The 12,836-nt window shown below is 43.7% G+C and overlaps 1 protein-coding gene across 3 annotated transcripts in view; it reads left to right on the top strand.

The window, feature by feature from the left end:
• Positions 1–12,836, top strand: part of Wnt2 (Wnt oncogene analog 2) — a 76,990-nt gene that overhangs the window by 49,904 nt on the left and 14,250 nt on the right. The window lies entirely within an intron of this gene.

The raw sequence follows: 12,836 nt of genomic DNA, 5'->3' as shown, positions 1-12,836 counted from the left end.
AGTATGAAGATTTCTGTCTTCTGGGTTGTTGCGCTGTGTAGTCTGGTCGATGTTAACCAACGTTTCAGAGGTCATACTGCCTCCATCTTCAGGGCGATGAGTATGAAGATTTCTGTCTTCTGGATTGTTGCGCTGTGTAGTCTGGTCGATGTTAACCAACGTTTCAGAGGTCATACTGCCTCCGTCATCAGGGCGATTAGACAGTAGAAATGTTTCTCTCTTGGAGCTTCGATGCATTTACTCTCGTAACATCATCTGTTACGGAAGTGCACCAGAAATATCATAAGAATGGTTGTACACTCTGAAGTAGATTTTATTCGAGATGTATGTAATAAATTTATAGCCTCTTTAGTTGCTTGGACGTCAGTGAATTTCTAGACTGTAAGTGGCAACTCGCTTGGTCTAGGCGTTTATGTCACTGGGTCGCATTTGCTACTTGTCTACTCAGTTTAACGTACGATTGTGCTGTTCTGTCGTGACGTTCAGAAGTTGCATAAACACGACCAGCACCTCTGCCCGCCTACCTCTCCGTCTGTCTGTCTATCTGTTAACTCTCCACTTTCAGTGCATTGGCTCTTCTAAGGCAGTTATGAACCTGATGGTCTCGGTGTTGTGCTGGAGACATAGGCTTCAAGTTCCTCAAGTTAAGAAGAACACTTGCAGTTGCTCTACATCATCGCACAGCGTTTACGGACGATCGCTCGAAATTCTGACACGCTTATGTTTTATAGTATGGATTTTCTTGTTATTTCCACTGTTGCATTGTATACTTGTATTCAAATTACAACAGACAAATGAAAAGTACCATGGGCTCTTTTTATTTCGAGGTTAAAGACGATAGCAGATTGAAGCTACCACCTCCTTCGAGTGTCGAGATTAAGAATACACTCAGCTTCGTAGTGATGCACGGGGACGACTTTACCTGCGACCGTGTTTGTATTTTAGGTAGTGAATTTATTCAGTGTACGCGAGAGAAAAAAGAATTCTCGGGTGTAGATGTCATTAGATAAGCGCTTCAGTCTGGTTTAGTTGTGGCGGTAGGTAAGTCATTAGTTGGAGGGCTAATCTGTTTGCAGCCAGTGTTTAACTGGTTGTATTGCCTTGCAACAAGGCGTAAGTACGTCAGTGTTAAAATAGAGAATCTCAGTGGTGAGCGCCGAACCAAACTCCCTCGGTCGCTGAAGCGTTGTCTTTATTGGCCGCCAGTTGCTCAAACCCTGTGCATCTGAATTCTGCAGACACATGTTGACTGGGCCTACAAGCTTCCCGCTGAGACCCCCATTACAAAGGAAGATAGGTTTTCGCTAATTCCCGAGAGAGAAGGTTTCGGTGAAATCTTCACGCCTGTCATCTCAAATTGATGTGGCCTTTGCAGAGTGAGCTGCCGGTTGCACAAAATCCAGGGGAATCCAGTGGCTCTATCGTACGTAATGATGCTGGCAACATCCAGTGGCTCACGAGGATTGTGTTCCGCAGTTAGCTTGTTCGTATGATTAGCTGCATCAAGAATGCTAAACGTTGATAACGAATGGAAAAATAATCACATGCGAAGTCATGAGAAACATAATTTGATGAGAGCAGTTGCGCATTTAGGCGTAGAAGTGAGGACAATAATATAATTATTGTAAAGTATAAATTTGTTTTTGGGATTTGGTTTCTTGCAATGTTGAATCCTCGGGTTCTGTAAACAAAGACTTAGTAATGATAGTGATGTAATGAATTAGGCCGAGTCAGCAGATACAGACGACGCAACGCGGGCATACTTGGACACCCCTGGCCAAGATGGTGCTGGATAAGGTGGCATAACTCAATCCGACTATTGTTAACAGTGATAGGTTTTGTGTGAGGGAAGGCCAGTCATTCTGTCTTATCTCACGAAGCTGGAAGTGGATTCTTCTTTATAAATCAAGTTTAACTTAGGCCTATAAAGAAGTTCCACCACAGCGACATAGACATCTGATACTAGCATCGGATTCAGTCAAGATTGTTATCTGCAGTCAAGGTGACGGTTAAGGTCTCCAATCGTCTTACTGAGCGGGTTAGCACCGCGGTAACGCGCCATCGGGCGACCTGTTTGTAATGTGTGCTTAGTCAGACGGGCTAAAAATTCTGGTTTAGCTGTAAAATTTAACAAATCAGTAGTTTATTGAAAACATCACTTACGAAACTAGGTTAGCCGATTTAACAAAGTTTTGAGTAAGAAGCAGAATTAGTTTAGTAACAAGAAAGACACTTGCTGAAAATTAGAAGAACGGACTTGGTGTGCTTTGAGAACTAGACCCTTCAGTTTAATTACATATAATTTTCCTCACGATCAACATAATGGGTTTCTGTGAAAACATACGAAGGCAGCAGTCAATCGTTTATTTCTATAAATATAAGAAATTCCGAATAATGTTTCAAATATAAATTATAGGTTTAAATGTTAATAAGCGTTTTGCAAAGAAAACTATTAGGTTCGACGTTAACTTCACGAAAAGTAGGGGTTATATCGTGCCAATGTCAACCAAAATAAAAATTAACTGTCTCGAAAACCCGATCTTGCGTTTGTTTCATGCATCCGTGAAGAACAGGATAAGAAGACTGGCGGAAAGACAAAGACAAACCACTTGGAAGGTGGCTTAAGTAAGGTCTGCCAGCTGTTTAAAAATAAGGAGAGCTGCAGTTTACTCTTGGATTGAAAAGAAGCATTTAAAGTCGTTTGTCAAGTTTCAGATACGAGCTATTGGACTTTAAGGCAGGTTGTACCGATGCCAACACTCCGTTAGACTTGATAATGCGTGCGTGTTTAAAATTTAGTGCGGTTTTTTATTTTCTAGGTGTTGACATGTTCAGATGACGTCCCAGTGGGCTGTCGTTCCTGCACGATGAAGGAAGTTTGCTTGTTCAGGGCAGGGCTGAAACGTCCCAGTGTATTTATGCTGGTCAGTAGTTGCGATCCCAACAACTCAATTAGGCAGTTAAAGTATGGCGTGTTTGATTAGGCTCGTTTGTAAGTTTCACACATACGTAATGGTCTCCTTAATTAATTAAACTCCTAATTAATGGTGTTATTTTAATTCCCGCTTGATATGAACGTGTCCTGAATTTCATTGTGCATGGGCCACGCCTATCCGGTCTTTGAAATATTCAAGTCGTGCTTATGGTGGGTGCTGACTCGCATTATTGAAATACTCCGCTCACAACTGACCCTGCGTGTTGGCAGTCCACACCTACGCAAAAGGGCAGTTGCAAATTGCGCACGAGGAATTATTATATTTCAGAATTGACCTCACCTTCTATCTGTGTTTTTCCCTTAAAGTGGATCGGAACCGTACAAGGAAACAGACAAGATGATGATCTCGTGTATATTCATCTTCGCGGTGTTTGGCAGGAGACGATAAGATTGACAATCCAGGAACTCTCAGGGTGTTCTCCCTCGCCTTGTTCTGAAGTTGGAGCGCGTTGTCTATTCATAGTACTCACGCTCATGTAGCAACAGTAAAACGCCTCACGATGCTGTTTGAAGACACAGCATTGTGTGTTCAGAACAGCGGGGAACCTGACATGGAGTTGCAGGTGAACACAGGTTCGTGTCTCTGGCCGCCCATATAGCACGAAGTTACAACAACACAATTCATATCCTCACATCTCATTGATCTGACCATCAACTTTGGGGTCTCTCAGCATGTCTCCTTCAATGGGGTTTTATACTACGATGTCTCAGATGATCTTTCGTCATCCATTCGCTTTCAGTTGTTTTCCAAATGTGAGTTGTATTTTCTTACCCTTAATTTACCATGAATAATATCAACATGGCGACTACTTGAAATGTAGAACCTATATTTTACTTGGTTGGGGGTTGGTCGCAAGGCTAACAACCTTGTACCGTAAAGAGGAAGATGTTTCGAAACCTCAATCACCTCCTTAAGGGATGTCGGGACATTTTTTCCACGAGTGCTGTACAAACGATCCTGGAACGTTTACTTCAGAACCTGATTTCGACGCTGAAATCGTCACTTTTATGACGCTTATGTAAATGGGATTTGGTGGAGAAACGAAAAATACGTGAGTCTAGGATTTTCGTGGGGGATTTTGACTAGAAAACTGTCATTTGAAGTACCAAGAAGAAGATGGGAGGATGGTAAGTTTGGTGTCAGTGAAACTGTGTTTGTGCATCGGAAAAGGAGTCACCATCGTATCCGCTTGGCGGGAGTTACTTAATTCCTTGTTAGTTCTCTTCCAGAAACGGGTTATTAAATGGAAGCTTAATTATTGTTGATTGCTTCACTAGAAGAACTTTTAACTCATGAAGCATTCCCGAAACTGCTTGTTTTCATATGCAGTGTTACCATCAATTCATACAGCAAATCTCAGGCATTGGAAAACGTCCCTTTAGCACATTTTATTACAAATATTCGCCTGGTAATGTAATCCGAGTGGTTCATGGTTAAGATCATTGTGTAGTTTACTTCGGCAAAAATCTAAGTTCAGGTTCGGTTTGCTATTGTCTCGCCACTTCCATATTTTCAATAATTGGCATTTCTGCAGTGGGTGGCAGGTCAGGTTGAAGATCTGTCACGTGTTTTATGGGGGGTGGAGGAGCGGCTCTTGTTTGGCGCGGATATTGCTTCTTCTCGGATGGGACGGGACGGGACGGGTTTTGGGGCAGGGCATCAGGGCGTTTCACGGGGCTGTCTGCCTCTTGTCGTGTAGGCGCCCACATCCGACCACAGCGGAAGAACGACCTATGGGGATAATGCAGGCTAATCAGCCGGCGCCGATCAAATTACATAATTAGAAGCTTTATAATTTAGGATCACCTCCTAATATTGGGCGTGTTACAGCGATTCAGTCGAGGAAGATGAGATAAACGGAGCAAGTAACATTCGTGGGAGAGGTGAGAAATGCTTGTGCAATTTCGGTCAGAGAACATCAAGCAACGAAAACTTGGGAGACCTAGTGGTGGATGTGACGATAATATTTACATTTCTCCTAAATGCTGCGTGAATTCAGTCAGCTCATGACTGGGTTAAGGTGTGAGGATGGAATGAAAACTTCAGTTTCCACAATAGCCGGAGGATTTCATGGCCAGCTCGACGACTATCGGCTTCTAAAAGAAGACTCTATTGAATATCTGGCTTACAGAAACGTAAGGATCTAGAAGGAGCAGCTATTGGGAGACTAAAGAAAACCACCAAATTCGGTCAAAGTACCCTGGTCGAGATTATAAGTGAGGAGTCCGAAGTAACCGCTCGATAACTTAAGGAATTACCCTACAGGTGAAGTTGAAGGCGTTTGACGAAGTAGAGTTAAAGTTTCTTTTACAATCTCGGCATTAGATGGGGTAAGAGCCATTTTTAAATGCTGGGATGTAACCTTAAATTAGGCCACGACCGCTTCCTTCCTTATGATTTGAAAATCATCATTCATCCTAATATTCGACGCCATATGCTGTAGTCTGAAATACCGAAAGCTTCATATTGTAACACAAATAAATAAAGTATTAAATAAATATGTAAATACCATCGCTGTATTACCGGTATCCATTGCACAGGACGATGGGCGCGGTGGCAAAGAGAAAAATACCAACCCATGACCACGAACCCGTCTCAGACATTGGCGTTGTTGCTAACTACTTTCGTCTCCTCTGACCTGTGCACTCCACTCCTTTTTGCACTGAGTAACAACATAATAGTGTTTGTGTTTAGATTCTTATACAAAAAACAATAATAATAGGTTCGAATATGAGAGAGTTTTGATAGGCATTATTGCCCTATCATTAGCTCCATACTTTTTCGCCCTAAAGTCGGTTAAAATGTTCTTAGCTTGCATGACAATACGTTTGCTGTTAATATTTGAACGTTAAACGGAAGAGTCGATTAGCGGCGATTATAATAGACATTGAAAACTCTTAGGCGGGCTGCAGATTATTTCATTATGCTTTATTATGTGACTGAAGGTGGCAATTGTGGCCGTGTAATCGGGTGTCTGTGGCTCCCACCCTCCATCGTCGCTTATTGTTTTCGGTTTCAATAAAGCGACAGCCGCGACCGTAACTGTCGTGGTTAGTATTCCGCCGTATGACTCATTTATTGAGAGCCTAGCGCTCGTGCATTATAACAGATAACCTCTCTTCTTGAGTGTCAATTCGTTTTTCGTTTCCGAATGTAGTACCTAATTACTACGAGTTGCCGGTTTCATTTCTTTTGCTGTTAATTTATGCTGTACCTCCACTCCCCCCCTACATCTGCGTGGCGTGATGTTTAGTTACGCACAAAAGAGAAGATTACGTAGCCCCTCCATCCTGTTATGTACTGGAAATAGGACGGAGGGGCTATAAATTTTTCGGGCACCGAACTTGCGAGCGACAGGATTGGCACAGTTCAAGTCTCTGTTTTTTAGTAAGTATGATTTAAGGTTTTCACGGCGGTGAGTCCGAAGATGGCCGTCTTCTGGGTTGTTGACTGGCAGAAGTTCACCGACGTTTCGGAGGTCCTTGCTGCCTCCATGATCAGGGCGATTGCCCGTCTTTATACACGTTCGCTGTGGGTCAGCCTATTATGCTGCATTGACAGATGAAGCATAATTGTTATAAATTACCGTATGGCAGTATTCTTGGTGTATATGCAGCTTCATTGATCTCCATATTTATGACATTTGACAGCGAACACAGTGGATTTTACCTGCAGGAGGAGCAGTAACGCCCAAATGGACGTTTTGGAACACACATTACTTGTGAAGACTTAAAATTTATGTCCGAAACTTTACAACGGAGATTGGTGACATTTGCTGTTAGGGGTGTACACTAACTCTTATCGGACTTCATTTTGATTGAGACAGAAGCTCTACTTTATATGGCGCTCGAGTGAAATTCCAGTTTTCTCTGAGATTGCTCCTCTGATGAAAATTGTTACGTGGCATGAGTTATCACCTACGTCAAATTGATATCCACGATTGTTGTTTAGAACATCTAACGCAATAGAAATTAGCGTTTCTTGTCTTAGCAAAGTCATATGTCTGCACTTTATGTAATGTGATTAGCCGTAACTAACTGTCTTCATGGAGCGAACTTTAACTGGGGTGTAGCTGAACTGGATCCACCGATTATGGCCGCTGACCTTGAAGGGAGAGACCAGTGTGTGAACCATTCAATGAAGGAAGGAGTTTCCATCGGTCAGTACAGTCTGTGTCAGTGTGGAAGCCTGATAAATGTTGTCTCGTGACTGATCTGTATTAAAAACATACCACATGTTTGTTGCAATCTCCTTCCTGGTCATTGATAACTCCTCATATCACAACACTCAGACAGACAGACAAACCACCGACGACTTACTCAAAGGACGAAATGAAAGCCTGGTTATTGGAAAGAAACATCCAATTTTGTGACATATTGAAAGCTCAACTGTACAATTTAATCAAATTAAATAAGTCAAAGCAGAAATATTATGTGATTGTTCAGGCATAATCGAAGATGCTATTGAACGTATTTTAATTGAAGATAATGGAGTGGACAGCAGCAGCGGTTGTGATGAATCGAGCGATATGTCAGAAAGCGATGATCTGTGAGAAGTGGAAGAATTGAAAGAGGGCCGAAGAGTTGTGAAGAAGATACAGTTATCTAATACTCTCTGCAGTGTTAATTTTCTAGTCATGTGTAGAGTAGTGAAATTGTCTTTCCTGTATTACATGCCGTGGTGATATTTTATTTGGAGTGTACTGTACACGGCCTGCTGCCGTTTCTTCCAGCAAACTTCTGGTAAGTGACTCGCTCCGAGGTTCCAATTCACTAAGTCCAGCGGCCAGAAACGGTTTAATGCAGTATACAGAGTACAAACCTGACACCCAGGCGTGGTCCCGTGCTGAACAGATAAATGCTGAAGCTAGTGGAAGCTTTTGTTATCCCCGTTAGTAGATCAATCAAGCAACGGGGTCCCTGCAAGGTTGAGAAGGGCAGTTCTAATTAAAGCAGGCGCCCAGGTATGTGGTGACGGACAGCAGGCTCGTAAATTGAGTTCAGGCATGGAAGTGGCGGGCCACCCAGCCTCCAGACTGATTTGTTCCTCGCTACCGAACGTGTCCTTCCTTCGTTTTACGTTCCGCTGTTAGCCGATCAGTTTGTGTCAGCAAGATGCCTTGCTTGCATGAAAATAACGACTCAGTCGCTTATCGAACCTAGAAGGCACTTTTCATCCAAGCGCAATTTGTTGTATAGGCGTCTGCATTATCTCCGTACGGACCTGTACCTAGTTGAGCCTGAACGACCGGGGTCCGAGTCCTTACAGGGGCAAAACTCGTTTTAGCTCTGGGGCCCATCCAACCTATCTGATGAGTACCTGGGGCCCATTACGAGGAGGTAAATCGGTTGTGATGCTGACCACTCACCTTCGCCCGGTGCCAAAGTCAAGAATGAATGGAGCCATCACTCCAGTCCCTGATACTTTTCACGGCGTGGCGGTTAATAGGCACCAGAGATACTTTACGACCTTGACGGTTGTTAAATAGTTCACTTAAAAACTTAAGCCAGTTGGCTCTTTGGTTAGCTTGAATATGTGGACACTGATGCGTTCAGACCTGCCAACTTACGTGACGGTAAGCTAGTTCTGTTTGGGTGTAAAAGAAAGTAACGCAAACGCCGATGCACACCGCCAGGCCATCTGACGTGGGGACGTTGACATACGCAGGTTTTAGCTTCCAATTATTCGTAAGACACTGGTTTGTGCGCTCTGAACTACGCTAACGCGACAGACAGAGGTTATTGGCGTCTCTAATAAAGGTAATGGTCTTTTAGAACATTTGTGCTCAAGAGGATGGGCATGTAGCACGCCAGATTTAGACGTAGACTGGAGGATGTAATTAAAATGTACCTTAAATAAATGTGTGTGGAGTGGTGTGAAGTAGATTCACGTGACTCAGGATACGTCCAATGGCGGGATCTTGTGATCACATGATTCTGCTTTATTTAGCTAGTTAGTTGTTACACCGTCTGGGTTTTAAATTAGTTCTGTTACGGGGGAGGGGGGTTGCAGACATTCAGACGTCACGCATAAGAGACACGTCAAATGAGAGTGTATATTATAAACCGACCCAAGTGCAGGTAATCTCGTTTAGAAAATAAAACGAAGAACAACAGACTCCCTTTCTTAACCGTCGCTGTACCTGGGTCATGGAATGTCAGTAAATTCGGTGCCTCCAAACACGCCCATGAAGTGGAATCATAGGTGGCCATGCTCGTAAACCATATTATCTCTGGTATAACTGCTATTGCCACTGACAACCTAGAGAGTCCTCCTCCACGGCGAGGGGCGGTCACATCACGCCGATATGAACCTCGTGGCAACCGTGAAAGCTTTGTTTTACGTTGTTATATGTTAATAAACATGTTTAACGAGACCTGTAATAAAGTTGTGTCTTGGTGAGTAGACAAACGATTCCTTCTCGTTTTACGGTGCTGTACCACAGTTGAAATGTGGTTGAATGAACCTGCAGTAAGTTTCGTGTGCTGTCTCTAAAATGGGTGTAAAGATTTGTTTTTCAAGTTGAGTCTCATTTCCTCCAGTTCCCAGCTTCGGTCTTTTGCCAGCAGAGCGGATTCCGTGTACTTTTACACTGCCGTTGAACTGAGTGTAAGCCTCCAAAATGATAATTGAGCCTGACAAGCTTTAGAATCTCTCTTCCCTTTTTGGAGCACGTATTTCCTACTCTCTGATACCGCCATATTGTACGGAGCTCACGGGTTCGGTCCTCCTTGCAAAGACTAGATTTCTTTGTTACAGCGAATTGCTCTCAACGTGGCCGAAAGCCTCGCAGTGAAATTTTCATGTCCATGCTTGAAATGTTAAATCATCTCCTTGTCTTGTCGCCACTTCACGAAAGCGTGCGGGGGCGAGAAGAGAAAGCTCCACGTGTTCTTAGCCTCGTTGGTCATCTCACGACGTAGACCTGTTTGTTTTAGTGCCTGTAACCAACTTTCGTGTAGGGTTGTGAGTTATATACGCCCTTATGTTATGAGGTGTGTGGTATTGTTTGTTATCCGTATTTAAAACCTTGCCTCGTGCCGCACTCCTGTGAAGCCGCCTGTGGTTCGTATCCTTACCAATAACAGAAGGGTCGCAGCTTGCATAGCGTTCATTTTCATTAACAAACGGTTTAGGGTAGTGGGTGGAAATAACAGACTTTTTAAAGCGAGTTGATGAACAGATAATCGTCAGATAACGTAACACACAATAATGCATTTGTTCGGATATAATGCGTACGTAGATGATGAATGACCACTGACTGACTGACCAGTTGAATGGCTGATTGGTTGAAGACTGATTGACTATTGACAGAATTGAACACATATTCACTGACAGACTTTCTGGCCGGATGGCTGACTGTCAGATTGAGTCTCAGACAAGTAATGTGCCCCATGGATCCGGTAATGCCAGTAATGCCATGAACCACAGCGCATGTGTTCCCACTGCACTGCAAGAGCTCCACCCATGACAACATCAGCAGCCAGTCGCAGAACATGCTCCAGTGCTGTGATTGGTTGAAATTGCCGCTGTGTTGGGGTGAGGACCAGTCATGTTTGTAATAACCCAACTATAGATGTGGGGATGCTCTGAGCTCAGCATCTTGGTCTTGTAAAGTGGCAGGTCCCATGCACAGAATCGTTTGACTGAGGGAGGGATTTCGTACTGCAGACTGTCTTCTCAAGCAGTGGAGTTAGGAGCACAGCTGAAAACAAACGAAACAGAATTTTGCCCCGAACATCGGTAAAGCAGCCCTCTGCAGATCGGCGGTGGTGAAACTTCAGCTGCCACCTCAAAGATCCGGGCGGTTGAAAGATCTTGTCTAACACAGGATGGAGAGTCACTTGATTTTACTCGGGGGCTGCTTGGGGCTGTTTATAAGTGACCGCGGGCCGGAGGGGCTGGTGGGGAAAATTCAGTAATTATAAAAGTTATTTGTGCTGGATGAACATAGCTTGTCGGTGATCAATGCTACGGAAATTGCAATTTGGTGCGTTCACGGATTGAGCCCGGTCTGGAGTCTGCCCGCTGGACTCTCGTATCCAATCTTAGGTCTATAGTAAATAGCCTACTGGAACCCCAGAATGTGCATATCGAGATTTGTATCGATATTGCGATATTATGATACTTTTCCCTGCGGGTGCATGAGAAAGCGGGAGTTAATTAAAGGCCATATTGTTCTACGAATGACCAATCAAAGTCACAAGCCATAGTTTTTCCAGTTTGTTCACCTCTGATGTAAGTTACACGCCGTCTTGAAGTGGATTGGATTACACTAGCTCACTTTTCTGTCGTATGACAGTTTTTATGTGAGAAGTGTTGAGCCTTCGGACGTTGTTACCTTACAGTCAGCTTTGTTGTCACTCCCCTCTACCTCCCCGATTGTCGCGTTTTAATTGGCCATCTATTCTTTGCGAGATTGCTATTCTGTGGTACTGATATCTCGTTCAGGAAATTTCTGGCTGATGTGAGTAAATAACTTCGTCTTTTGTGGTAGCTCTGTTTCAGAATACCGTGCTCTATTTTGAATTGTCTCGTTATACAGGTTCAGATGTACTTTAATTCGATCATATTTTACGAATTAACCAGCGTGCAGTTATCGCTTGCTGATGAGCCAGTATTGCACGCACGCTTGTGGGAATGCAAATGACAGTTTGACTTCTAAATATGTTTTACAAACATTTTTTCTTCCCAGTTTCCTCATATTATGAAGTCGTAGACGTCATCGAGTGGGCGAGGCTGCCGCTCAGTCTATAGAGTGCCCTCATAATTTTGTCTTTAATCAGGCCCTCTCAAGCGACAGCTTTTCTCTTCTTTGCTGTCTCTCCTTGCGCGTTATAGTCCTGCACTTTTTGTAAGTTCGACCCAGCAGGGCTGGTTCCAAACACGGAATATCCCGCCGCGTGTTCGGGTCTGTGTAAAACATGAGACCGGTGTCACCCTGTGTGTGAGGTTGGCAGACCTACATCTGTCCAGCACGACGTCGTTTTGTCTGATTTATTCATTCATTACTGTGTAATAAATTAAGAGATCTGGAGTGACCCACCTATTAAATGTGAAGGAGCGTGTGGGACGTGACACGGGTTTTAAACGAGTCGCTTAATAGCCACTGGTAGCCATCGCGGCAGTAGTGGCACTGTTACAGTAGTTCCCGTGCCTAAGGAACGCGCAGTGAAGGCGTATGGGGGCGTAGAGGTATCGTTCCCCGAATTTTAGACCTCAACAACAGATCGAGTTAAGTGGTCAGCTTGACGTTTCGGCCGCCTTGTTGTCGGAGAATGGGCCACCGGCGTGCACTGGGAACGGGGCTTGGTGCACACAGCAGCTGAGATTTCTTTCCCGCCTTCCCCGGAATCAGAACCCCGGCCGTCCACAACATAACCAGTTACTTTAATTTACTGGCCACGTTACCTCAGCCCTATTATGTACTATTATCAACACCACTCCATATAAAACTTGTAGGCCTGCGATGGGCCCTGCAGATTTATGATAAAACTTGCGATTTGCAGATTTATGGAAGACGCACATGTTATAAGGACTACTTTAGTGAGGAAACTCTTTAATATTCCAACTAAGTGAAGAAAATAGCTTGTTTAAATGTTGCCCATCTGGTCAAAATGTGCCTGCATTTTATGGAATCTAAAGATCCATTACCTTATTCACAACAGCAAGCCAGTCCACACGCTGTATCTTTAAGATCTATTGTATTAATATTCTGATATCTACACCCGAGATTCCCACGTTTTTTTGTAGTGCGTTTTATTTTGTAACTGACTGGTATCAGAACTCGAAATCTCAACAGTCCGATGCCGGACCATTCCATCCTCATGACGTATTTGC

This window comes from Zootermopsis nevadensis, unplaced genomic scaffold, assembly GCF_977971745.1.
Source record: "Zootermopsis nevadensis isolate Lab colony 2312 unplaced genomic scaffold, Znev_1.0 Znev_ptg000029l, whole genome shotgun sequence".
NCBI classification, from domain to species: Eukaryota; Metazoa; Arthropoda; class Insecta; order Blattodea; family Termopsidae; genus Zootermopsis; species Zootermopsis nevadensis.
Note: the sequence above shows the minus strand (reverse complement) of the source record. Positions and strands in the feature narration are given on the sequence as shown.